The 24806-nt window shown below is 37.5% G+C and overlaps 1 protein-coding gene across 4 annotated transcripts in view; it reads left to right on the top strand.

The window, feature by feature from the left end:
* Positions 1–24806, top strand: part of LOC129744345 (mucin-5AC-like) — a 90857-nt gene that overhangs the window by 47651 nt on the left and 18400 nt on the right. The window contains exon 2 of one of the 4 annotated variants that reach the window (XM_055736820.1): positions 2212–2229. The exons of the other annotated variants lie outside the window; for them this stretch is intronic. The gene's annotated coding sequence lies outside the window, so the exon portion shown is untranslated. The remainder of the gene's footprint in view (positions 1–2211; positions 2230–24806) is intronic. 4 annotated transcript variants of the gene reach the window in all.

Here is a 24806-nt window from a genome sequence, read left to right as displayed (position 1 = left end):
ATTCGAAAAAAAATCGAATCAAAATGACCGTTAGCATTAGGTGTGCTTATAATTTCTAGAACAGTCTGTAGAGGGTTGTTATAGTTGGCGATATTGACTTACCTTTGTTTCTGAATTTTTCAAAATTAATCTTTGGGATACAAAGGGACAAACGGTTGTCAATTGATCCGATAAAGTATCCTTCTAACAACCCCTCCTTCATTCCTCATCGACAACTAGGACGTGGCCGGCGTCGTTATTGATCATTTTCAAAGGGAGTGCATGAGTTTTGTGCATTGTGAATGAACTGCTAGTCCCAAGCACCATGCTTCTAAGTAAATTCTACCTGCTTATTTTCACCATCTTGCATTTCATCTTACCTCCAATCCATCTATAAAGTTTCATAATCTTTAGATGTCCCTACAAAAAAGGACATCACTTTTCACCGATAAAGCCGATAAATTAAAGTTTAATAAAAATTTCCAGCTGAATTTCACCTCATGATTAAATACAAATTCTTTTATCAGCAAAAATTATCAATAATAATTTAATATTATATATCAAACCCCATTAACATTATTAAGCGGAGCCGTTGTATTTTTTTCGAGAAATTTACGATTTTAAGGCTTATATTTATCCTTTTTTGACCCGTATGTTTCACGAAAAATTTCTATCACCTTAAAAATTTGATAATTTTTAGGTACGAAATGTACCGAGACAGAATCATTAGCTTTGATCCCCTGTGAATGAAGCTTTTATTTTTTTTAAATTATTCTCTGTCATGAATCCAGATCTTATTCTATATTTATGATTTTTACCAGGTTTGTGTTTCTTAACTGATTCTGATTTCATTAAAAAATTTAATTTTGGATCAAGAAACAATAAATTTTGAACCAAAAATCGAAATATGATCAGAACCCTTAACCAGATCCTTGATACTGAATTAATGAGTTTCAATATTTTTTTTTTCAATTATTTACTCGTAATTGAACTTGTTAATTCGAACGGAAATTGTTTTTTCCAATTCTGGACCCATTTGGATTTGAGAATGAAAATTTCAACAATAAACTAGGTAGGACTAACAACAATTTTTCCGCAGATATCCGGTCCGAGAATTTTTTTTTCAGAATCCGACCATTATTCAGGCAAATTTCGAAATAATTTCATTAAAATTAAGAAGAAAAACACTTGAAAAGTTGATTTTAATTATCGAAACAAACCAGTCGATTTAATATTATATTTTAGGCTTCAAACAATTTGTTTTTGTTTATTTGACAAAATTTGTTAAAACCATTTTTTTTTTTTTGGGGCGCAAGACTGACTCAATTTTAATTTTGGTTTAATTTTGAAAGTAAAGTGTCTGAAATTTGGGCAAAATTTAGCTATCTGGATAGCTCGCCTTACTTTTTGAAGTCTTAGCTGTTGGAATTAACTATTTGGGACTAAGTTCCTATCAACAAGAGAGATATTTTTTAAAAACTGTTGTAAAATTTGGGACTTGGAATGAGATTTCGAGGTTTAAGACTATGTTCTGAATCGAGATTGTTACTCTTGACTTATTTTAGTTGTTCATCAAAATTTGAATTTAAAACTTTAAGTTTAGCAAAAAACATTTCGCTTGGCATTTTGGGACCTTCATGGAGGGGGTTTATCACCCAAAGGGGGGGGGGGGGCTCCCCCGGCCCCCCGTTCCTACGGCCATGACTTAACCTAAACTATTTGGCGAACCTAATATTCGGCGAAAAGGTATTGGTGGTATTTGGCGCCTAATATTTGAAAGACCGAATATTCGGTTCCTCTCTATCCCTTATGTTTGGATAACGTGCCACTTTCAAACCTTCCCACATTCTGAAAATAAATAATATGCGACAATTGCGTAGTGATGCGATATACTCAACTTTAATTTAATAAAGGCCCTTGGAGCCAAAGGGTTATAAGCGCTTTAAAGCTTATTTCGAGAAAACACGCTTTCAAATTGTTGTGTTTTCGATTTTCCATATATTTTCGAGAATTTGTATTTTTCTTTCGAATGTAAGAGTATGTAAATGTGTATGAAATGTGAAAAATCTTTTAGCATCATTAACTCAAAATGGACCAATTTGTCACTTATACCCCTTTGGATCTGTGACCCCCAATTAGTAATCTCTTTTGTATAGAAAAGTTATAAATACTCCCATCTCATGTTCTTACTTTTTGCAAATTTACTAATAAATCCATTTTTCATTATTTCAGGTAATGATCAACAATCATGTAAGTATTCACGTTTTCTTTCATAAAGCAAAACCTATAAAGCGCCTTAACGTCCTTGCACCGCAATCAGCATAAACCAATTTCGGCACACTTTCCTTCTAGCGAACGAAATATTCCAACAAGTGCAAAGTGTATGCACTACCGAACGAGAGCACTTTCCAAATCGGGAGTGTGCAATAATGCAGCCAATTTCTTCTGTCAGCTTCGGCCATAAATAGCACCGGCCATGGCTGGAACACGTCCCGGCAATATACTATTGCCAATAAGGGGTGCCATCTTTTGCTTCTGGTAAAAGTAGCTGAAAATTCGAGGGCAGTTAGTTAGAAGATGCAAAGATCCCATGCGAAGTAGGTGCGATGCGGTTATCAGTGAAACAATTTCGAAAATGCTTGAAAATGTGAAATTGTCACGTTTTCGATTCGAAGTGAGTTGTCTTTGCTATAATGAGCTTAACTGCAACTGAAGAATTTGTGAATAAACAGATAATGGAATGGTAGTAGCTACAAAGTGCTGCCCTGTCACATTATTGTTTTTTTTTAGCAGTTTATTGATAGCTTTAAAATCTTAATTTCAATCGATAAGACGTTTACAGCATTTTTTAACTAAGTAAACTAAAGTTCTAGTTCAGAAACTCTCAGTAGATAAGTTTTTGAGTTATGCTACAAAACGAAATTCGGAAAAGTAAGTACTTGTATTTAAATTAGAATATCTCGGACTGCATAACATTCAATTGATACATCTTTTTAACATATTAAAGCTGAATAAATTTGATATCGATCGTCTGCGCTTCATTTTTGTGTATGATCAAAAATATTGTTGATATGAGTGAATTTACGATAGTAAAAATGATAAAAATTGAATTATTTTTGAGAATATTTTGTTTTATCGACAATCTTAAACTCGATGGTAACATTTTAAAAATCTGATTTTTTATCGACTTCATAAATGTCCATTCAAAACAAAGATTTCAAGTTTTTGTTCATCAGTATGTATAGGTAAAAAAATTATGATTATTTTACTAAAACATTAATGTTTGCATTATTGAATAATTTAACAACCCACAGTGTACTTATCTTAGTATAGGAAGAATCAAACATGATTTATTGTCTTATTTTTATTATTTTTTTTATTATTTTTTTATTTTTTTTAATAGATCCTAGGCTTTAGCCGTTTATCTCAATCTAGAGTATAATCAATATTATGAACATCACGAATAATTAATATATATTAACACTGCTTACTTCTAATCTTAATTTGTTCTCTGGCCATATTTAATTTAATAATATCAACGTTTGCTTTCTAAAGTGTCATGATTCGGTACATAGGCTCATTCCTAGCATAATTTTGAATCCGATTAGCTAACTGGAATGACCTTGCGCTACGCAAACTACTGTGGCCTTCGTTATAACATATTTGAGATGTTAAATACGGTGAATAATATCTTCCACTGGTCAGATCTTTTAAAAACAGTGCGTCAATCGATTTTCTGCGGGTTTCCAGGGAGTCCAATCCTACCAGCATGCACAACACTTGGTACTCCGGCATTACTGCTTGCCTGCCATCCAAGGTTTCTCAAGGCGTATCTCAGGAAATTCTTTTGAACTCTCTCTAGTCTGTTGATATGAATGTTATAGTATGGACGCCAAACAATACTCGCGTACTCCATTGCAGTCCGAACCAATCCGACGTAAATTGATACAATCGTATAGGGATCACTCAACTCTTGACTAATTCTACTAACCATTCCGAACAATTCCGAACCATTTAGCCTTTGTTACAACTTTTTCTGTGTGCTTCGAAAAGTTTAGCTCTGAGTCCAACTCAACTCCCAAATCTTTTATTGAAGCTTGCCGTGCAGCAATCAAATCATTTCCCAGGCGGTATTCGTACATGATGTGGCTCATTTTCCGAGAAAAAGTAACCACATTGCATTTAGAGTCGTTGACTTTTAATCCAAATCTGCTGCAGCATTCCGTAAAACTGTATAGAGCATTTGGCAGAGTCGTGCAATACTTTGGGTGACGAATTGGCAGAAATATCTTTAAATCATCGACATACACAAGCACGAACACATCAGACAGCACTCCAGGAAACTCGTTCATAACAGTGGTGAAAAAAGGGGTCCCAAGTGACTCCCTTGTGGTACACCACTGTTTACCGAGTAAGTCCTGGATCTCACGTTTTCCAGCTTAACGTATTGCGTTCTTTCGATTAAGTATGAGCGAATCCATTGTAGGCAAGTGCCGCTTATTCCATTTTTGCACAGCGCCGACAGAAGTGCGTCTATGTTGATCACATCGAAGGCTTTGGACATGTCGGTGTATAGAGCATCGACTTGTAGACCTTCCATCATCCATTGTGAGACTCTTGAGACAAACTCCGTTCAATTCGTGACGGTTGACCGCCTTTTAAGGAAGCCATGTTGAACATCTGAAATTTTTGTTTCTATCCATGGGTGCATCTGGTCATAGACAATATGCTTTCGAAAAGCTTGGGTATAGCTGAAAGGATTGCTACACCACGGTAGTTTTCGACGGAGATCCTAGAACCGCTCTTGTGTATGGGCACTATATGTGAAATCTTCCAGAACTAAGGAAAACGTCCTTCGTGAATCGAGGCAGTAAAAAGAAACAGTAGGGGCTCTTCGAGCGCATTCACGCATTTTTTTAAGGAGTGAGTTCGGGATTCCGTCTGGGCCGCATCCTTTGGATTCGTCGAGCATTGAAATTTTACGTCGCACATCTGTCATTGAAATTGTAAGTTCAAGAAAAGTTTCGGCTGGCAGAAAAGATTCCTGACGTGTTCTTAAAGAATCCGAAGTATACACACTGCGGAAGAATTCAGCAAAAAGTTCAGAGGCATCTTCCAACGATAAGGCTTTTTTCGAATTGTATGCAACATTTTTCGGGATCAAGTTCGACTTTCGCTTGGAGTTCACATATTTCCAGAAACACTTTGGTTCAGTTTGGATATTTTTCAGCAACCTCGTCATAATGCTTCATGTCAATTATTACTTTGTGTTCCTGGGCTGGTGGGACATCTGCGTACTGAAGTATTTCTTTACTGACGTTTATCCCCATTGCTTTATGATGCGCCTCGTTCTGTATCAATGGAGAAATTTCCTCAACTTGACAGTTTTCTTCATCGTTTGTAAATAAGAGATCGAGAAATCTACTGTTTTGATTAGCGATTCCGCAAACTTGCCGCAGTTCACAGGCAGTCATGTCGTAAACAAGAATCGTTTCTTCAGGTAGACGAACGTTAGAAGGCAGAAGATATAGTTCAGAGTCACTTTCTCGATACCAAGTGGTATTCTTCAGATTATCAATTTTGTCGACAACTAATTTAACTGTAACCTCATTACTACTCGATTCATTGATCAAAGTGCTCGTAAAGCAATTATTTACAGCAATCAGAACTCCACCTCCAGAAGTTTTATCGGAATTAGTAGGCGAGCGGTCGCAGCGGTAAACTGAAAATGCGTCAAGAAAGATCGTTCGGTCTCCTATTGATGAATTCAGATTCGTTTCACAAAATGCAAATTCCTACGTCATAGTCCAGCTCAAGTGATGACAAGAAAACGGTCTTCTAGTCTTAAATCAGACTTTGAGAAAATCATTAATAAAAGGCTCTTACTCAATAAACAAAAAGGTATTGATGAAAAACATTTATTTTTAGCTCTACTCGAGCAAAATACCTTAAAATCTCATTCACGCTTGACACTCAAAAAACCCCTCCCCATTGTCAGATCTTGCTGAAATTCGGCATGTGAAAGTTAATGTTCAATTTTAGCTTGGCGAGTGAGATTTATGATGTTTCATTTTTCCTATATTAAGATTAAGATAAGTACACTATTATATTATAATATTAAGATAAGTACACTGCGGTTTGTTAAGTTAACCAAAAATACAAACTTTACTGGCTTAGTAAAATAACCAGAACTTCTTCAATTTTCTTCCGAAATTGATAAACAACCACTTGAAATCTAAGTTTTAAATTGGCATTTAAGGTCCATAGAAAATCGGATTCATAATATGTTACCATCGAGTCTTAAATTATCGGTAAAACATAATTTTCTTAAAAAAAATGCATTTTTATCATTTTTACTATGATAAATTCACTCATCACAATCACAAGTACTTTTTTTAATTTTTTTTTTTTCAATATAAAATAATTGGAGCATAGCTTAGCTTAGCTTGATTGACTACTCACATACACCTGAATCGTTGAACCGGAAATGCTACAATGTGAATTTTTACTGCTGAGTTTAACTGAAGAACTTATTAATATTGTATTATCAAAAAGTGATAAAATAGTTCTTTTTTATAACAACTGCATTTCAAAAACTATGATCGAAGGTTTGGCTAAGTAGAAAGATGTTCACATCGCCAATGCACAGTGGTGCAGAAAATCAATCTAGCTGTACGAAATTAATAGCGTCCAGGGATGAAGAGATAGACATTTGATTTCTTCAGCAATATTGTACAGTTTTACATGGAATATATTCTAGTATCATAATTTTTGCCGAGGAGTTCACCGATGGCGAGATAAAAATGCTTACTTTTTTGTTTTTCAAATTAAGGCTTTGATGTCTTGGACAAAGTTGTTTATCTGATCAAAGTACATAAGTTTGTTGAATATGTCGAAGTCCTATCACATCACCCTCAAGAGTTACAGTCAACTAAAAAAAATATCTTGAAAAAACAGTTTTTTAAACCTGACACGTTGTACATTGGATAAAATGGTACGCTGTCTTTGAAACAAAGTTGTAACAAGCCACGATCTACAATTGTCTCATACATTATGATGGGTTTAAAAGTTGCTGAAGCTCTATAGACCGCATTTAGTGTATTTAATTGGCAATTTTGGAAGGCTCCTCCATCGAAAAGTGCACATTTTCGCAACACCCCCATTTTTGTGATTATTTATGATGATAAGCGGAACCATTTCCGCTGGAAATTAGCGGGGAAATCGGTGGAACAAGTAGAGATTTAAATGATTGAAAATACAGTTTTTACATAAAAATTACCTGTTTAAGTTATAGAAAAAACGTTGAAAACATTTAATTTATTAATAAAGTGTTGTAGTTTTCCTTTATATATTTTGTTTTATTAAAAGACATTTAAATTCGATTTTTCAAATAATTCAACTCAAAAAAAGAATGGAACTAATCTGTTAAAAACTAAATGAACAATATTCCTCAAATTCACTCGGTTCATGTTTTGCAGGACAGTCGTCCGGCATTCTTACAACATGTCCAACCCAGCGTATTCGTCCAGCCTTCACCACCTTCTGGAAACTAGATTCGCCGCAGAGTCCCGCGAGCTCGTGGTTCATCCTTCGCCTCCAAACTCCGTTCTTCTGCATGCCGCCAAAGATGGTTCTTAATACTCGAACACTCCGAGTGTGCGCAGGTCCTCCTCGAGCAATATCCACGTCTCGTGCCTGTAGAGAACAACCGGTCTAATGAGCGTTGTGTACAGATTACACTTTGTGCGGGGGCTAAGTCTTTTCAACCGCAGTTGCTTGTGGAGTCCATAGTAGGCACGACTTCCACTGATAATTCGATAAGTCTCAGACTATCTCCAGCTCGTCGCCGTCGATCATGACCTTATTATTACTGGACAAACGGGTTCGGTCGGTCTCGGATCCGCAGACCAGCATACACTTTGTCTTGGACGTATTATTCATCAACCCAAACCTTCCTGCTTCGACTGTACCAATATCGTCGGCAAAGATTGGCGAAGATAAGTTGACTGGATCTGTTGAAAATCGTGCCCGCATTTCACCCACCGCAATTCGAATAACATCTTATAGCGCCACGTTGAACATCTTGCAGGAAAGACCATCGCCTTGTCAAAGCTCCCTGCGCAATTCGAATCAACTTGGAAATTCACCCGAAATCCGCACACAGCTCTACGTTCCATGCACCGTCTCCTTGATCAGTCTGATCTGCTTCCCGGAAAAACCGTTCTCGGCTATGATTTTTCATAGCTCGTCACGGTCGATCGTGTCGAATGCGGCTTTGAAGTCGATTAATAGATGCTGCGCAGGGACTTGGTATTCACAGCATTTTTGCAGGATTTGCGGTATTGTGAAGATATGGTCCGTCGTTGACCGCCCCTCCATGAAGCCGACCTAGTGACTTCTCACGTTTGCTTGTAGCGTTAGAAGGCGGAGAAGGATTTGGGACAGAACTTTGTAGGCGGCATTTAGGACAGTAATCGCTCGGTAGTTTTCACAGTCCAATTTGGCACCCTTCTTGTAGATGGGACACTAAACTGAGTCGATTTGGGGTCATTTTTGAATTTCTCAAACCCTGGGGTCTAAAATGCTTCGTCTTGGTCCAAAACTCATCCATGATTTTTTGCAGAATTTTTAAGTAACGTTTACATGAGTAAATTTGAACTTATAGGTTTGTATGGGAAAATTGAATATTTTGTACTGAAAAATCAACATCACTTTTGTTTCTTCTGTGGAACCGAGTCAGCTGACAGTTTTTGTGCCAATTTATAAAATTCTTGAAGGATTTTTTTCGCTGAACAACTTTGTCCAAGACCGTAACTTCGTATCTAATTAGGTTAAAAAGTTATTAACTGTTAAAACAGAGGTATGTCTTTTCGCATTGATAAACAAAAAATTCAATAGACATCACTGCTGGAGCCTCGCGAAGTATTGCATGAAAAGTAGCCATGCAATACCCCGCTAGGCACCCTGCAGGGAATTTATTCTTTATCAGTGCGAAAAGACATATCTCTGTTAAACAGCCAATAACTGTTTTGCCTAATAAGATACGAAGTTACGGTTTTCGACAAAGTTGTTCAGCGAAAAATTTCCTTCAGGAATTTTATAAATTGGCACAAAAACTGCCAGCTGACTCGATTCCACAGAAGAAACAAAAATGATGTTGATTTTTCAGTACAAAATATTCAATTTTCCCATACAAACCTATAAGTTCAAATTTACTCATGTAAACGTTACTTAAAAATTCTACAAAAAATCATGGATGAGTTTTAGACCAAGACGAAGCCTTTTAGACCCCAGGGTTTAAGAAATTCAAAAATAATCCCAAATCGACTCAGTCTAATGGGACACCCCCTCTTTCCACTCCTCCGGTAGCTGTTATGTGTCCCAGGTCCGGACCATCAGCTGGTTTAAGCAATCGGCCAATTTGTCCGGGCCTATTTTGATGAGTTCAGCTGCGATGCCATCCTTCCCAGCCGACTTGTTTCTATTCAGCTGGCTTCCCTAACTTCACTCATCCTTGGGAGTGGCTTCTCTACGTCGTTGGCTACGCCGGCGATGTATGTACCTTTCCCCATCGTCTTGATCTCTTGCATGTGCGCCATTCAGGTGTTCATGGAAGTGCTGCTTCCACCTTTTGATTACCTCACGATTTCCCGTCAGGATACCCCTGTCTTTATCCCGGCACATTTCGGCTTGGGGCACGAAGCCTTTGCGGGATGCGATGAGTTTCTGATTGAACTTTCGTGTTTCTTGATAACGATGCAGCGCTCTAGCTCCTCGAGCTCCACCTTCTCCAGGCAGCGCTTTTTCTTCTAGAAAATTCTGACTCGCTGCCTCTTCCACTGTCGGTGATTTTCCACATTTCAACGGGTGCCGCTTTGCACTACTGCCGCCCGCGCGGCAATCTCTTCGTCTATCACCCTCCTACACTCCTCGTCGAACCAGTCGTTCCGTCGAATTCGTTACACATTATCGATGACGTTCTGCGCAGCACTGTTGATGGCTGTCTTGATGGTATCCCAACAGTCCTCAAGAGGGGCTTCGTCAAGCTCGCCCTCTGCCGGCAGCGCTGCTTCGACCAATTGCGCGTAGTCTGCCGCGACCTCAGGTTGCTTCAGTCGTGCGATATTTAATCGAGGCGGGCGCCGATTTCGTGTGTTGTTCATTACTGAGAGTTTTGGGAGCCTCTTCACTATCACCAGATAATGGTCTGACTCGATTTTGGCGCCTCGACAGGATCTGACGTCGATGTTGTTCTAGAAGTGCCGGCTGTCTATCAAAACGTGGTCGATTTGTGATTGTGTTATGCCCGCCATTCGTTTAGTCGTGGCGAAATCTATTAGTCTGAGGCCGTTTTCGTTGGGATGCTGGTGCGCACTGAACTTTCCAATTGTTGGTTTGAATTCCTTCTCCTGGCCGACCTGAGCATTCAAATCCCCGATGATGATCTTGATATCGTGTTTTGGGCAGCGATCGTATTCACGCTCCAGCTGCGCGTAGAATTCGTCTTTGTCGTACCGTTCCGAGGTGAGGGCTCAGCAATTCAGCAGGGATGCAATCGATCCCAGGGGCTTGGTTGGATTTTATATCTTTGATTACCGCTTTTATTTCAGTTAGCGAGGGCGCTTCCGAGTTCACGCCATTAATGTGACTTACTGTTGGCGCTTCGAGCTGCGGGTTCTGTTGGCAAACGCTATTCGTGACTCGGGAGAGTTGTTCGCTGTTCCATCGCTGATCTGTTCGATCGGTCATTGACCTGCTCGGTCTTTTAGCGGCATTCTAGCATTATTCCTTGCACCACTAAGGTGGCGAGAAATTTCATAAAGTAATCGGATATCCCCATTGGAGGCGCCTCTTTCTCCCTCTTCGGCTAAGGAGTTTGTTCAGGCTCTCTTGTCTCATCTGCAAGCTCGTTTAACTGCCTTTTCCAGCTCCGCATAACGTAAGCGGGCGACTGCTTTGGCTGACCCGGTACATGCCTGCTCAATTCCGAGTTTTGCCTTTCTCCGATCATCGACCATCCTCCCAGTTTTATCCATCATTCATTCACTTCTTCTTCCACAGACTTTACAGAGAGTATCATGGCTCGTCGTGATAAGGACATGCTTGAGTCTACATCAATGTTCTTCCACTGTTCCGTCTGTCGACAGATTTTAGCTATTCTACTTATGCCCTTTTCACCTCTGGATTCTCCAACCGGTGGACGTTGTATTGACACCCGACTTTCTCCTCGTGCCGTTGAACACGCCCAATACTCAGTCGTATCTGGCCAAGGACGAGGTGATGGTCAGATGCAATGTCTGCGCTTCATTTGTTGCGGACATCAAGAAAGTTCCTTCTCCATTCTCAGCTAATGCAGATGTGGTCAATTTGATTTTCTGCTCGGCCATCTCGGGATACCCAAGTGACCTTATGTGCTGGTCGATGGGGGACCACGGCGCCCCATAATGCGCTCAAGATTCTGATTGTAGGAGCCTGTTTTTACGTTGAAGTCACCTATTTAAGAGGATTTGAATGTCACCCTTCGGAATTTTCTCAACCACGCTGTTCAATTGACTGTAAAACTTCTCTTTCTTCTGCAAATCGGCTACGTCAGTTGGCGTATAACATTGGATCATTGGAAGGTTTCTAACCCGTGTCTTTGATCTGGCCACGATTATTCTTTCGTTTATCGGTTCCCCTCTAATGAGGGCCGCATGGGCCTGCGGGCTTAACATGCAGACTTAACCAGCTCCTCGTTTTCGAGTAGCGTGTTTTCCTCGTATTCCAGAATAAAGATAGACTTGGCCGGACTGTGTCTTATGTTTTCCAGTGTTAGGCCAACGGCAAAGCTAGAAATTCTGGATCTGAGCAAAGCCCAGAATTTCTAGCTTGAGGTGGCTAGCTTTTCCAGCAAGTTGAGCAAGCTTGCCTTGTTGGGCAAGGGTTAAAACATTCGAAGTTCCAATTCCTGTCCGTGTTTTCATGCTAAAAGTCATCTCCAAAGTTCCAGGTCGGTCATTTCTTTTGAATTCCGTAACAATTTTATAAATCGGGAGCAGTAGGTTGTTAGCCTAAGGTCCCTATCCCACGATAGGACTGCCATCTTTAACTTAGCAGGCGGGGAACAGACGTGTGCGGCCACCTTCTGAGTCTGCATACGACCAAAGCATCCACCGGGGCTGGGTCCTCGATCTCCGCTTGGGTTACTCGCTTTCCAGCCGAAAAAGTCGAGATAGGAGTATGTGATATTACCACTATGGGGTCTCGTGTTGCACATTATTCACCATTTACCAGCCACTTAGTCAGCACAGACTTTGAAAAACGGAAAACTGGAGTTTTATAGCTGAATATTATACATATTCCACATATGTGAGTTACATTACGAGGTTTCCAAAACTTTAATTTTTTGTAAAAATCGGTTAGGAAACAAGAGAGATATAGCGGTTTTAGTCAAGAGTGTCAAATTGACATTCCAGGGACTGTAACGGGTAAAAATTTCAGTGACTGATGAAGGTTAAAAATATAAATACAATATAATTTGAGTTGTTTTTTATCAACCATCAAATGAATTTTGTAGAACAAGTAAATGCTCATCAATTGAAATATTACGCCTTTTAGTTGCTTTCTAAAACGCTCAGGTTTAGTCGACAAGTATGTCAACGGATTGAATTATTTTATTTCATTTATCCATGATTTTCAATTGAATTTAATTTATAATCATGATTTTTTTTTTCAAGTGATATACATTTTCAGAACTTGTTCATTTTTCATTTTTGCATGTTTTATTTTCAGATCTATAACTAAACCTTTCAAAGCTCTTTTTTTTTGAAAAACTCGAAACCTCATAAAGAAAATGGAATCAAATGTGACATGTGAGGGTATTTAGGTACAAGAAATGATTATCTGAGACCTCTTTGTCTTTCTAGTGGAGAATAGAACTTCACTGTATAGAAAGTGGAGAAGGGGCTCATACATTTTTTTGAATAGTTCGAGAACTTCTTCAGAATACGGAACCAGATTATTATTATTATTATTAATATTTATTAAAGACCCTTTAACAATTGTCATTCGGGTCAAAAAACGGAACCAGATGGATCGTTGGATTTTTTTTTGTACACAAGAAATGTTTCATAGATGCTTTGAGACCCACCCTCCTTCCATAGGAGAGATGGGTTGAGTGCTGCATTACTCCTAGTGTTCTCATTTGTATAACAGATTTAAAAATTTGGTACTAAGTATGTACATATTTATTGCATTTTTATGATGTACGAAAAAGCGCGAATTTTACGAATGCTCATTTCAAACCAGAAATATTCAAAAGCTTCAACAATCAAGGTGAAAACGGAGATGGCATTCAGCAATTTGAGAAGAAAAAATGTGAAACATTGCTCACGATTAGTTTTTGTGGATTTGGTTTCCCGAGGCTATTGACATTCATTTCTCGCATATCCCAGCCCAATCAGAAATGCTGAACGTCGAAAGTCGAAACATTTGTAACCTCGGGGAAAACTCGCGTCGAGAAATTCGTGATGCGCGTGAAGCAAATCCTCCAAGCCCATCATCCGCGATCATTCGTGATAAGAAGATTGGCCAGAAGGGAAAGGAATAAGTGTGGAATGTGGAACAATCCCTCCAACCACGGTGATTCAGAATTTCACTTTCATTTGGATTATGATGGCTGCCGGACAGGGCGCGATTCAATTTTGACGTTCACATCATTGTGCCATTCCTTGCACACCTTCGTTCTTTGGTAGCAGCAACGAATTCGGTCGTTAAAGTTATACAACATGCTGCGGAATTTTGTTTGTGTACTCTTGATTTACGAGGGTGAAATCTTTATGTAATGCGAATTATGGACAAAACGATGAATTTAATTAAAATGCGGGTAGTTTTGTGATATTCTACTATCTTTGAACAGATGTCATCACAATCAGAGACCACATAACGTGTAAGATTCAATTATTAGATTTTTATTTATGACTTATCCAAGATATTTTAGATATTTTTTTCCAAATGTGTATTTAAATTGTATCAATTTTAGAAGTTGCTTAATTTGGTCTACAAATCTTAAAACGAGTCAATGAGCTTGTCAATCGAATGTATCCATTTGCAAAGATACGCCACCAGCTGACGGCTAAAACAGAATATCACCCTTCACTGAAAAGCACCCGATTTAAATTTGCCTTCGAAATGTCAAAACGATCTCACCTGGGCGAGACCAGTTCGAAGCAATCATAAAAAGATGGATCTTTACGACATTAATTAACTATCGGATCGGCATCTTGAACGTGAATCACTGGAGAGCACACCGTTTGGGTCTGATCCATAGCTCTCCAAGAGTAGGTTTAAGACGGAAGATCAGCAGCAGAAGCAGTGTTTCGATCTCTGAGTTGAGCGTGACAGACGAGCAATGAACCGCTAAAAGAAGGACGGAGCTAGAGACGAAGATTGGGGATTACATGTCCACAACAAGCCACGAACGACAACTTCGGAAACGCTAAAACGATGCAATACTATCAGGTAACTCGAAACCAGGCACAAGGTCAAGTTTCCTGTTTCAACTTTCTCTTTCAATGGCGGAATCAACCGTCTGTATGATTCATTGGCAAACTTCAAGATTCACAGCAGCTGGACTAAAGGCTTAATTTTATGTTTGTTGCCATACGTACTATGGCACACGTTTTTAAGGCACGCAGTCAATCTTTCGATTTTAACTTGAACGAATATTATTTACATATGGGTTGCCGCGACAGCGATCAAGAACGAGTCAAGTTTATTTTGTTAATTGGCCCAAACAATAATGTTTGTACATTACGACCAAATTTAAAATTTCGGAGACTTTTTTAACGAGGCATTTGAAAAAGGCTTCTTTTCATTTGTATCGATCATAAAAATAAGTGTAGAAGTTTGGCTTGATTGCGCTTTAGTCAATGCTTTGACTTGGCTAGTTTTTCGAAATTTTCTAGAAAAAAACATTTCTGAATGTGCCATTTTCAAGACTTCAAGTTGTGATCTGAATTTTTCATATAAATAATTAATCTTTTAAGGCAATAAAATTAGGTAGGTACCTATTTTCTCTTTTTTTCAATTTCGCCAAATTCACGGTTTCGTCATTTTTACCATGGTTTGTTGTGACCCGTTTTGGAATGTGTAATGTGTACCTATGTGTACTGCCGCCATAACAAGTCCGTCCCATTTTGCGTTTTTGTCAAGTTGAGAAAACAGCAATTGAAATTTGTAATTTGTTTTGAAAAATTTCGTATTTTCTTGTAATTTCTTTATTTGAAACGGCTTTGATGCCTTTGAGGCTTTAAGAAGCCAAACTCGTTTTGTATGTTTGCAATTGATTGCTTAGGTCTAGATCATCACATTTGAAGAGAACGGGAAATAGATAGGGAAATACTAAAATAAATAGAATACCTAATAGATGAAAATCAATAGCTTCTAAGAAAAGGTATATTTCGAACATGTAATCAATCTCTATTGCAGCTAGTACATCTGCTACTGGGGTGCAGAATGTTTTTCCTCGGACCCGAAGGGAGTCTATAAAATTCGCTCGAGCGGCCAGGTGGACTTCTAGCTTTGCCTTAAAATATGTAAAAGGGACTGAAATTTTTTTCTGCTAAATATATCTGTCCATGAAGCAAATTTCGATAAATACACTAAAAAGTCAAAGTTGTGCAAATTTCACAAATTTTATTTTAAGATTAATTTTTCAGTTAGTCATAGATGTTAAGATTAAAATATTATAATATTAAATTTGTAGAAGAAAATTTTTTGATGCAGTTTTTTATGAATTCTTTTTTAAAATCAACATATGAGATAACGACTGATAAATTTCCATAAATGCTAAATAATTGAATCAAAAATATATCTCGAAACTGGTGTTTTGACTTTTCAAATTTAGACGTATTTTGCTTCAAAAACTCTTGGCGACGAACGGGTTAATTGGCGGAACACTATAAAATTGATATTTCACTTGCTTTTTCATCAAGAAAAATCTTTCAAAAAAACTCTAGAGAAGAATAATTCGAACAGAAATCAATCCTTTTTGTTCAGTAAACTTTGATAAATACATCGAATGATCAACATTGATTGATACAAAACGTATCCACTACTAAAGACATTATAGTTAATCATTTAAGACGACAAAAATACATTTTAAGTTTCGCTAAATTCACGGTTTCGCCATTATCACATACTTAAAGCTTAGTTCTTTTAGAAATGGGACACTTTGTTTTGCTAATATCTCGTTTACTAGTAATCGGACCCTCAAAATTTTGACAGCATTTTACTGCCTGTAAAAAATACTATTCAACGTATTTTTTTCAAATTTGAAAATTTACACGTTTTTGAGATATTTACGATGCAAGAGAAAAAGAAAAAAATAATTTTGCACAGTTTCCTTAAAAAACCATCATTATCAAATTGATAGCTGCCAAAACGTTGATTATTCAAAAAATTACTGTGTGTGAGTGATTTAAAAATATGCAAACACTGTCAAAAATGTCCACAAAGTTCAAATCAAGCATTGGGAGTGATGTAGATGATCGCCAACTACGGTTAAGGGTCATTAGGGAAGTCAAGTCTCATTTCAGATTTATTAATTTTGGTTAAGCAAAAAACTAAGTGTAGATAGCTGAAATGTCCATAAAATTTTTTATCCGATAAGCTGAAAGTGTTGCCTAGTTATAAGTCATGCAAACCTAACCCCAAAACACAGATTTTTGCTATTTCCAGAGATCGTAAGCTGTATAGCTGGTACCGAGGCTATGAGACAGATGATTTTTGATGGAAGACAAAACTTATGAAAAACCTATATCAAACAAATTCCAGCGTTTGAATCCTATAACATTCCTGTTCGTGGTAAGGTTCCTAGCATATTAAAGTATGTATTTGCTGTTTTTTTTTTGTATAAAATATAATGATTTGCCAAGATTCTGCTCCTGTGGAAAAATACAAAAAAAAATCTAAACGAATACTTCAGGTTTTGCTGTTTTTAAAAGCCCAAAAAGAGTAATCTTGTATGTACTGTTCGCAACCTACGACCTATACTAATCGATTATACTTTAATTATAATTTGATGACGGTTTCACTTCGTTATTGTTTAGTTTTACCAGCAGAAACTCCATTAAAAACGCTTTTAAGTGGCTGAAAAATAATCAAGTTTTGTTAATTTAGAAACAGCTGTATCCACTGAATTTCCCTCAGTTTCTTTTAAAAGAGAAAAATTGGACCGAAAAGTAGCAGAAATTGAAGGAGGTGGATGCAGCTACCTAGAATACAGATTAGACGAAGTAAAAGTTGAAAAAACTGATCAATATCATTACTGAAAAAAGTGTGCGCCGGCTGAAGGGAGGTACCTAGAGTAAAGTAAACATTTTTCTTACAAAAAACGATAAATAATTTTTTTCGATTTTTTTCATGAATTATCATAGGTTTACCTTCATTTGCTTCATAGAAAGTATTTCGATCAAACGAATGGTTTTTGAGATACACGCATTCGTAACTGTCCCATTTCTAAAAGAACTAAGCTTTAATTACTTACTGTTCCCGCGCCGATCCTCCGGTGCATAGGGCCGTGGTAAAAGACATCCACAGTTAACGATCCGGAGCAAGCGTCTTCACTTGGTCCCAGTCATGACTCTCGACGACAGTTCGTACTTCGGCGGCTAGGCTTCGCCGCCACGAGTTTCTGGGCCTGCTTCTCCTTCGATGGCCCTCTGGATTCCATTCAAGTGCCTCTCTGCAAATCTCGTTCTCATCTCTTCGCAGCGTGTGCCCAATCCATCTCCACTTACGCTCCCGAATCTCGATTTCTAGCGCCCTTTGCTGACACCGGCGATGTAGTTCCTCGTTTACGATCCAATTGCCAGGCCACCAAGCGCGGATGATACTCCGCAGGCAGCGATTCACAAGTACTTGCAGTTTTCGCATCTTTTTTTTTGTTTCGGTTAAAGTCGTTTAACCATCCTTATGGTATTCGCGACTTTATCAACGTTGCAGTTGGCGGATCGTTATTGAAAAACTTATCCAGTACAACTGTGTTCGATGTTTACTCTTGGGCTCGAACTCGCGGACTTCGGCTCAGGAGACTTGCTAACTGAGCTATATCACAAGACTTTGCACGAAAATACCTCGTACTGTGCTTCAATTAGATGGACTAGTTTCTCTGGGAGCCCTCGTCATCTTAGAGCAGCCCAGATGTGTTCGTGGTTAAGTCGGTCAAATGTTTTTTCGAAATCAACGAACACCAGCAGAAGAGAGTCCTGGAATTCGTTGATTTGTTCCAATTATTCGTAGCGTTGTGATGTGGTCAACACATGATCGTCTGGATCGGAATCCAGCTTGTTGCCGTCGGAGTGTAGCGTTGATTTTCTAGCGGATCCTGTTCAGGATCACTTTGCAGAGTACTTTGAGGGTTGTACAGATCAACGGTATGCCTCGCCAGTTACCTCAGCTCCTTTCCGAGGATACCCTGCAGGGAGTTTGTCCAGGCTCTCTTGTCTCATCTACAAGCTCGTTTAACTGCCTTTTCCAGCTCCGCATATCGTAAGCGGGCGGCTGCTTTGACTGACCCGGTATATGCCTGCTCAATTTCGACTTTCGCCTTTCTCCGATCATCGACAATCCTCCAAGGTTCATCCGACATCCATTCGCTTCTTCTTCCACAAACTTTACCGAGAGTACCATGGCTCGTCGTGATAAAGGCATTCTTGATTCCACACCACTGTTCTTCGACTGTTCCGTCTGTCGGCAGCTCCGAGGCTCGGGATTCTAGCTGTTCAACGTATGTCCTTTTCACCTTTGGATTCTCCAACCGGCGGACGTCGTATCGACACCTGACTTTCTCCTCGTGCCGTTGGACACGCGCAACTCTCAGTCGTATCTCGCCAAGGACGAGGTGATGGGCAGATGCAATGTCTGTGCTTCGTTTGTTGCGGACGTCAAGAAGGCTACTTCTCTACTTTCGTCTGATGCAGATGTGGTCAATTTGATTTTCTGTTCGGCCATCTCTGGATACCCAAGCGACCTTATGTGCTGGTCGATGGGGGAAGAGTCCGGATACGTTTTAATAAAATTCTGGCAACCTTACAATAAATATACTTTTGGCCTTGGCCACTCTCATAACATAAATTTCTGCTTTTTAAATGTGAAACACTTAAAGCTAATAAAAAAATCGTTTCATCCTTACGTTAAATTCCCACAGTTGAATGCTGTTCGATACTCATAACAATTAAATGCTCGGCTGAGAAAAAAAACAAATTTGGTGCAATCTATGTGATGTTCACGTGACTGGAAACGGCTGAATTCATTTAAAATTATTGTGATTATTATTGTGATATTTTCACAAACATTGAACGTAAATCCAACGATGAACAGATGTACAAGCTCGAACAAAAGTCTTCAGAAACTTGTGTAAAGTTTCAAATGCTCTCTTTTAAAGAAGCTGTTAAAAATTTACGAAAAACAGTGTCATCTATTGCTTGATTTGTACTTTTTAAACGGCGCAGTAGATGGCACTGTTTCTAGATTGCTCTTTTAAAAGTAATCATTTTTCATGCTTTCATTTAAATGCTTCAATAAGATGAATAGTTCCAGTGTTCCGAAAATCACTCATTTTCAATTCTGATTGCACTTCGCACCTCTCGCATAAATCAGTATTATACAATGACTATTCCCGTTATCTTCTTCCCGAGACACCCAACAGATTACTTCTATAGTTTTAGATTATTAATGTAAGATAAGGCTTATCATTTTTTCATGAAATGGAATCGTTTGGACGCACTTTACGATACAGGGAACAGGTCGTTAAGTAGAGTAACTATTCATTTTTTTTTTTGCTTTTTTTCTACTCACTCCGAGCAAGCTGTATCATACGTGGAATCTTCACTTAATGGTTTTCTCAAAGAAAAAATAACGATACAGCATATCGTTTCCTTTTGATACAATTATTAAAATTTAAACTATTGAAATGAAAATCAGTTTTAAAATCGTTTATATAGCATTTTATTTCCACCACATACATATAATTTATTTGAAATAAAAAAAAAAACATTGTTCACACTGTAAATAGTTTCGTCGTGGTGTTGTCCCTTGAGCTTGGAACCGGTGCTGTTGCCTAGCGGACCTGCCCAACACAATAACATTTTTGTTAACAGGGATCTTCAAGTTGATTATGACCCAATTCCGGCGTCTACTTTTTTATCTGGAGACATCCGGCTAGCTGCAACTGGAAAAAGTAATTTACAATTAGAAATTTTAATTAACAAAAAATAAATCAAGGTACTTACTCTCGCAAAACCGGAACTGGCGCCGTCGCCAATCGATCCATCGCACCATCGGAACTGGTGCTGTTGCGTTCCGAATTTTCTCGAAAGAGTTAAATTTTCACTTATTGTTTCGGCGAATTTTATTTTCTGCACAAAAATTCAACCACGTCTGAATGTGACAGCAGAAAATTTTGATGTTCGTTGCTAAAATAATCGAACATTATTCATGATTATTAACTGTATCTTCCAGGCATAATTTTTTATCTTATCGTCGCGTTGCCAAATTATTCAATTATAGTTTTTGGAAGATTGATCTTATCTTTTAGAAATGGTTTTTTCTCGTTTCTAGCAAAGACACATAAGCAAGGACGCAAAAAAAAATCGTGACTATTAATGTAATCAGAACAGAATAATTCGAAGGATTCATAGTATGGTTTTTAGCTATGCGGGCTGAACGTAAAACGGTCGGGTTTCGTTATTGATTGCTACTGGACCTACCCGATCATCGATCGTTCAATTCATCGCTAAAATACAGATCACCTCGCACGATGCTTGCTGTCAAAACAGTGCAGCACAATCATCAAATTGGAATCTCACCAATGCGCAATGCATATGGCGAATCATGTTGGTCCTCGATCAGGAGTGAATGTATCAGGCAGTGAGTGAGTGATACATGAAGCCGATCATTAGCGAATTTTGTTTGATTTGATACATAGCAAATTAATAAATTTATTTGTTGTTATAACGTTTTTTAACATCAGTATGATCAAAATCAAATTGTTGTTGTGTTTGTGAGGGAAAGATGTTCACTTTCGTCGTGTTTTTCAATTTTTACAAGTTCTCTTATTAAACTATCGTCCGTCAAATTTTGGAATCGGCTAAAACACGCACTCTCCACCGGTGTGATAGCAAATTTAAAACGGGTACACTTTTATTGCAGACACTTAATAATTGAGAAGAAAAAACTCATTTTAATTGAAAAATTGCTATGTTTTGAGTTTTACACCGTCATTATTCTACCAGGATTTCATTCACTTAAAGGCTTTTTAATGAAGTTTGTTCGAAACAAGTAGAAATGGATTGACGATTGAATACCTTTCTTTTTCCAATTGACTTCGACCGATTTCTTCCAGGCCGTAACGAAACCCCCTGTCGAGCTGGATCGGGTTTGACGATTTTGACTAGTTTCAACTTGCTTCATTGTGTCGACCAAAACATTGGCTCATTGAACAACTACCAGTTGGCAGAAACCAGTTGAAACCGATTTTTGTCTATGATTGAACGAAGCTTAAAAAGCCAAAACGACTATCTGCAGCGAGAAAAAAAGCTTAATTGAAACAAAAAAAAAATTTCTTTTAAAAATTGACTCATTTTGGGGTGCTGATACCAAATATTAATTTAGTTTACCAGTTCTTGTTTATAGGTGAAAATTCATTAAACATATATGTGCTTTTGTTTTGGCAAACTAAACAGATTGGCAAACATGCTCCTTTTAAGAATTGTTAGGTAAAATTTTCATGATTATCAGTAGTTTGTAATGTAGCAGACGGCTTTTTTAGCCAGAATTTGAAAGGCATTTTTTCTAAGAATCATGTCAGTTTAGTCAATGTTGTCGAACAATATATCATATTTCACAGTTTTCATATTAAAACCGTGAAATATGATATATTGATCGTGAAGATTATAAATATTGTTTACTACTCATTACACTGATATTCAATTTTTTTTAAATTTGTTTAAAGTTTATTGTTGTTTTGCGTTAATTTCATTAGGATGCTTCTGTTATTTTCCTTTTCTTATTCATATAACGTTTGAACTCGAGAAACGCTGACTGGACTCATTAATTCGTTGAGGCCAAAAGCTATTTATTAAAATATAAAGTAAAGAAAAGTGTGACATAAATTTTTTATACTTGATACGGTTTTTTGTTAACATGTTTTCTCAATTTGTGTTAGGTTTTGGCGGGAAAAACCATTCAAATAATTTCTCAAAAAGAAACATTTATTACACCCAATGCTACCCAAACATGTGTGAAAATAATCATCATTGGCTAAAATTTTCTCACCGTGAACCCCAAACTTCTAAATCGGTCTGTCGTATATTTTGAAATCCTGTTCCAAATTTGCATGAATTTGGAACAAAGGCGTATAAGGGCTGTCCCAACGGTAGATGCAAAACACGGTTTTCGACCACGCTAAAACATTTCGGCTGGCACCGGTGTCGTATATTGCTGTTTTAGCACAGTTATCGATTTCGAGATTCCCAACAGTTATACGCCTTTGTTCCAAATTCATGCAAATTTGGAACAGGATTTCAAAATATACGACAGACCGATTTAGTTCACGGTGAGAAAATTTTAGCCAACAATGATTTCTTTCACACATGTTTGGGTAACATTGGGTGTGATAATAGTTTGTTTTTGAGATATTATTTGAATGTTTTTTTTCGCTTCAACCAGCCTATACGTAACATAAATCGAGAATAGATGTTAATAAATACCATATCAAGTATACATAAATGTCATAAATGTATAGATGTCACATTATTCTCGATTTAATATAATTAAATAAAAAGCTTTTCATTTGGGCTCGACGAATTTGTGAATTTAGTCAGCGTTCTAAAATTTGAAAAAAAAATAAACGAAAAGAAAATTTTAGTACTTTTTCGATGAGGTAAAATAAATGTTTAATTTTTGTTTTATTTGACATATTGAGAGATTTTTAGTTTCGTATAGATTGCTCGGAGTTTTCGTCAATATCAGCATATTTTTCTGTATCCATACATAAATTTACAAAGTGAAACAAGTTTTTGTCAAACAAATATGTCGTCAAATCAAAGGAAAATTTCCTTTGACTTTGGGATAAACATTTCTCATTTCCTTTATCAATGTCAGCAATAACTTGAAAAAAATATTGCTTTTTCATTTCATTTTAACAAAACCTCATTCCATAGATTCAAAGCAATTTGACTGAATTAATTGAAGTATTATTTCAATTGACCTTTTTTCCTCGTTGTGTAGTTATTTTTGCTTTTAAATTAATGAAATCCTGGTAGAATAGTTGAAATCATTGTTCTGTCAAAAAGAATATTCGTAGAATTAATTTTAAGACAATTAACCGTGAAACTCAAAACTTATGCATTTTTTATTATAAAATGGGTTTTTCTTCTCAGTTAATGAGTGTCTGCAATGAAAGTGATTCCGTTTTAAATTTTCTCTTACACCGGTGGGGAGTGGGTGTTTTAGTCGATTCTAAAATTTCAAATTTTGCTAAAACTGGTATACTTAAAACCAATATTTACGCCTGAACCGTTGCAGGTGCCCTAACTGTTGGGAATTTCGAAATCGATAACTGTGCTAAAACAGCGATTTACGCCACCGGTGCCAGCCGGACTGTTTAAGCGTGGTCGAAAACCGTGTTTTGCATCTACCGTTGGGACAGCCCTCACGTTAAAACTACTGAGAATTTATGGTGTCCCGCACAACTGTTTGATTTTTCTCGTCCTGCAAAAAATAATTTTGAATTTCATATATTGTCATTGAAGTTGAAATCCGAAGTTTTCGCGCTGGTGATCGGCAACCTTGCCAACTAGCGACGTTGTGAAATATCATTACTGGCAACGCATTTGTAAAGTAATAACCAGCGTGCCTATACAGCTACGGGTGGTTGCATATTGAGCAACAGTAGGCAAGGAGTACCAAAAGTTTCTCATTGGTGGGGGGTGGAGACGGAGCGCTTTTTGACAGCGAATTGTTCGCCTACCATGCCTATGATTACGATTGCCTGTCTCAAGATGGACGATTCCGTGTATTCACGCAGAGTAAACTTGAATTTTGGAACGAATTAAATCTGACTTTGATTCAAAACATTCATTTTTTTTAATCCAGCTCCTGTTTTCTTTGAATCAATGAATTATAGTTTTGATTGAAAAGAATAGTTTTTGAAAGAAAGAATAAATTTTTTGAATTGAATAACTTTGGACTTTGATTTCAAACAAATTCTTTGATTCAAAAGAAATTTGTTCAATTGCATATTTCTTTAGAAACAAAGTAAATTTTCTTTCAACCGAAGAAAAATGTTTTAAACTGAAAAGAATAATTTTTTGAAACAAAAACTTCAAACTTAGAAGATATTTTGCATTGACTTGCAAGAAGAACAGAAAACCGAAAAATCGAATAAAGTTCGGCCGCTCGTTTTAAAAATCAAACCAGTGAATCGGAGTAAGCTATAAATAAGGAGGATTCAGGATGCAAAATGGTAAGTGTAAGTTAATAAATACTGAATATTTAAGTGAATTCAAGATTTTCTAAAACGCTTGTATAGTTACAGGACCACGGCCGACGGATAGATTTCCAAGTCTCTCGAACATGGAGAAAGCTGCGCAAAGTAACACCTCCCCGCGGTCGTATTTTTTCGGCCCAATCTTCAACGGCAATCACCAGTCGGACCAGCCAGCAGCTGGAGTGGCTTTCGGAAGTTTATTGACCGGCCCACGGAGAATGCGAAACTTTGTCAACGATATCAAGGACCCTACTCGGTTATAGTGAACCAGTGTTTTATGTGTTTGTGAATAAAA

This window comes from Uranotaenia lowii, chromosome 2, assembly GCF_029784155.1.
Source record: "Uranotaenia lowii strain MFRU-FL chromosome 2, ASM2978415v1, whole genome shotgun sequence".
Classification (NCBI taxonomy): Eukaryota; Metazoa; Arthropoda; class Insecta; order Diptera; family Culicidae; genus Uranotaenia; species Uranotaenia lowii.
Note: the sequence above shows the minus strand (reverse complement) of the source record. Positions and strands in the feature narration are given on the sequence as shown.